This window comes from Lycium ferocissimum, chromosome 12, assembly GCF_029784015.1.
Source record: "Lycium ferocissimum isolate CSIRO_LF1 chromosome 12, AGI_CSIRO_Lferr_CH_V1, whole genome shotgun sequence".
NCBI classification, from domain to species: Eukaryota; Viridiplantae; Streptophyta; class Magnoliopsida; order Solanales; family Solanaceae; genus Lycium; species Lycium ferocissimum.
In genome coordinates, this window is record NC_081353.1 from 1,726,061 (window position 1) to 1,729,984 (window position 3,924).

Consider the following 3,924-nt stretch of genomic DNA (forward strand, 5'->3'; position numbering starts at 1 on the left):
TATCCACGTACAAGCAAGTTATGATGCATGAAACCATGGACAGCAAGCGCCACTTATTTTTACATGTTCATGTTCTTGGGAGTTGCTTTAATTACCGAGAAGGCTTCAAATGACGAAACTACGTAGCCACCGTAGGATGAGGATCGCTCCACCCATGTCTTAGGAAGATCTCTCATAATATTTGGATCCTTTCATAATATTATTAAATCTCATGTCCCCTGCAAGGTATGAGTGTTCCGCTATAGGACGCAAAGTACCGACCGTGTTGTCGGTTATATTTACTTGCTCTCCTACTCACGATACTTTACGGATGTTATATATGTATATGTACTCATGTTCATGATCATGTTTCAAAATCGGTCTACGTTATGTTATTTTCATGTCCCATGTTATTTCATTCGGTTGCTTTATATATATATATATATTCAATGTCTTGATGTCCCCTTTATTGCCCGGGGGCCTGCATTTCACGATGCAGGTACGGATTTACAGGACGCCATATCTGCTCAGTAGGATTTGCACGTAGCAGCTTATTGGTGAGCCCCATCTCATTCGGGGTTTTGGCATTGTCTTTCTTTATTTAGTTTTACATCTAAAGGTATCTTTAGGGGCCTGTCCCGGCAAGTATGTTACGTGCTTCAGACTCATGTTAGAGGTTTCATAGACAAGACAAGTGTCATGCTAGACTTCAGAGTTGGTTAGCCGGTTTGGCTTATTTATGATATAGTCCGCATTCATGACTTAACCAAGTACTTGTGTTTAATATTATGACTTATTATGTTTTACAAAAGCTCATCATGCACTTCACTTTATAATTCCGCTCATGCATACCTCATGATGATTCAGCAAGCTATGTGGTTCGCTCGGTCACATGCAGTCAGGCACCGAGTGCCGTGTTACGCCCAGGCCATGGTTCGGGGCGTGACAGGTATGATTTATACTTCGAGCCTTATATATTTGGGTACGGTATGATATACACACCCAGCCTTACATGGCCGGGTACGATATGATTTAAACACTGAGCCTTATATGGCCGGGTACGGTATGATTTATGCACCGAGCCTTGCATGTGTAACACCTCGTGCATTCGGGCTAAGATTTGACTCGTAAAATGGGGGTATAATGAACCCAATATGAGTAGCATAGAAATGGTGTTTGAAACCCCATCAAGACATGAGAAGAGTCCTTGAACAAACGAAAGTCGGAAGCTACCCTACGGAGCATGTTTTCAAGTGAGTTTGCACCATGTCTCACTTAAAATGAGTACACAAAAAAAATATATAAGGAATTTTGGAAAACTTACTTCTCAAAAGTTGTATATTTTTTAAATACCTTTCTAACGGTATATTATAAAGGTCAAATAGACATCTGTACAAAGAGTTATGCCCGTTTTACTAAAATAGTGTTCTGCCGATTTACAATAGAATTTACGGACCGTAAAATTTTTACGGGCCGTAAATTGTAAAAAAAAAAAAATCAGAAAACTATTATGGATTTACGGTAGGATTTACGATCCGTAAATCTGATTTACGGGCCAAAAATGGGCCTAATGTGAGCGTAAAACAGGTCCGACAACTACTTTAAAACTTTGTTTTGAGTCTTTTTCACTTCATTCTTCACATCCCCAAGCCGCAGAATGACCATTCTCTCTTCTCCTCATCCTCATACATCAAGGTAAGTCCCTCCCATCTGTTCCCAAGTGAATTTTAATGATTATACATGAATTCTAAGCGAAATCATTGTTCCTAACCTAGGATTTTCAAGAAAACCTATCTCAAGGTCCAAGATTTAAGATTTTGGAAATCTTCTTCAAAGTTCAAGTCTTTAATTCAAGTTTTGGAGCAATTAAGGTATGTAGGGTTGCTATCTACGTGTGGGAACATCATTTTTCTTCCCCACGCTTCTTCTTCCATAAAGTATGTAGCTTTACGAAAACTAGGGTTTTTAACCATGTTCATGATAGCCCTAGGTCCATGCCCCATGTTATATTATGTATTAAATTGTTATAAATTCTTCATTGTGTTCTTGATACATCATTATGATTATTGAGAATCTGTCTGTAATCCATCAAAATCCATACATTGCATTCCATGAGTTCTTACATGCAAGTTTATAAACTATTATGATATTTTCAAGAAAAGCTATTCATGCAAGAATAATACAAATGATATCCATGTACATGCAAGTTATGATTCATGAAAAGCCATGGGCAACAAGTTCCACTTATCTTCCATGTTCATGTTTTGGGGAGTTGCATCAATTACCGAGAAGGCTTCAAATAGCCCGAAACTACGTAACCACCGTAGGATGAGGATCGCTCCACCCATGCTCAGGATGATCTCTCATAATGACTGGATCCTTTCATAATATTATTAAATATCATGTCCCTGGCAAGGTATGAGTGTTCTGCTAGTAGGACGCAAGTACCAGACCATGTTGTCAGTTATATTTACTGCTCTTCCTACTCACGATACTTTACATATGTTATATATGTATATGTACTTATGCTCATGATCATGTTTCAGTTCAGTCTCTATTATATTATTTTCATGTCCCATGTTATTTCATTCAGTTGCTTTACATACCAGTACATTCAATGTGCTGACGTCCCCTTTTATTGTGCGGGGGCCTGCATTTCACGATGTAGGTACGGATTTACAGGACGACACATCTTCTCAGTAGGATTCGCTCGTACCAGCTTATTGGTGAGCCCCATCTCATTCGGGGTTTTAGTCAGTTATCTTTATTTTATTAGGTATGCATTTAAAGGTATGCTGGGTGCCTTGTCCCAGCAAGTACGTTTGCTAGTCAAGACTCATGATTAGAGGTTTCATAGACTAGTCAGTTTAGTTATGTTAGACATGCAAGGTGTTTAGCCATCTTTGGCTCAACTCATGTTATTTCCGCAGTCATGTTTTAAACCAGTATTTTATAAATGTTATGATTCTCATGTTTTATAAAAGCTCATCGCATTCATGTTATATTTCCACTCATTTATGCCTCATGATGATTCAGCAAGCCATGTGGTTCGCTCGGTCACATGCAGTATGGCTCCGAGTGCCGTGTCTCGGCCAGGCCATGGTTCGAGGCATGACAAAGCTTGGTATCAGAGCCCTAGGTTCAAGTGTCTTAAGGAGTCTATGAAACCGTGTCCAGTGGGGTCACTTTTATATGTGTGAGGGCCCCATACATATAAATAGTTGACCACCAAGACATTCAGGATTGTCTCACTTCTTTCATACTCTAGATCGTGCAGTTAGAGTAGTACTTCAGGAATTCTTCTAACTCGTGCGAATTTCGTATTTCAGAAAATTCCTGCAAAAAGGAAATATACCAGGAAGACTACAGCTACAAGTCGGAGGGCTACTACTGAGAGAAGAAGACATTCCGACCCAGACAACTGCTTCAGAACTAGCAGTCGCAACTGCTCCTACAGCTACACCTCCTAACACTTCGGACATGGATTTTAGAGGAGCCATCCAACTGCTTACTCAGATTGTTGCCAACCAGGTGCAGCAACAAGAATCAGCCCCTAGCTCAGGTGCTAGTGGTGGGTCAAACAGTTCAAGAACTCAAGTATTCTTGTAGATAAAACCTCCAACTTTCACAGAGGACTAAGGCTGAGGAGGATCCGCAGAACTATATTGATGGGCTATAGAAAGTGTTTCTTATTATGCATGTCATTGAGACAGAGGCAGCAGAGTTTGGTGCTTTTCAGCTGCAGGATGTTGCTCATATTTGGTATGAGACATGGGAACAATCTCGTGGGGAGGATGCATCTCCTGCTACTTGAGATGAGTTTGTTGACGCTTTCCTTGACCACTTCATGCCTATCGAGGTCTGGGAAGCAAACGCTATGGAATTTGAGAGGTTGAGGCAGGGTAACTTGACCGTTCAAGAGTACTATCTCAAATTTATTTCGTT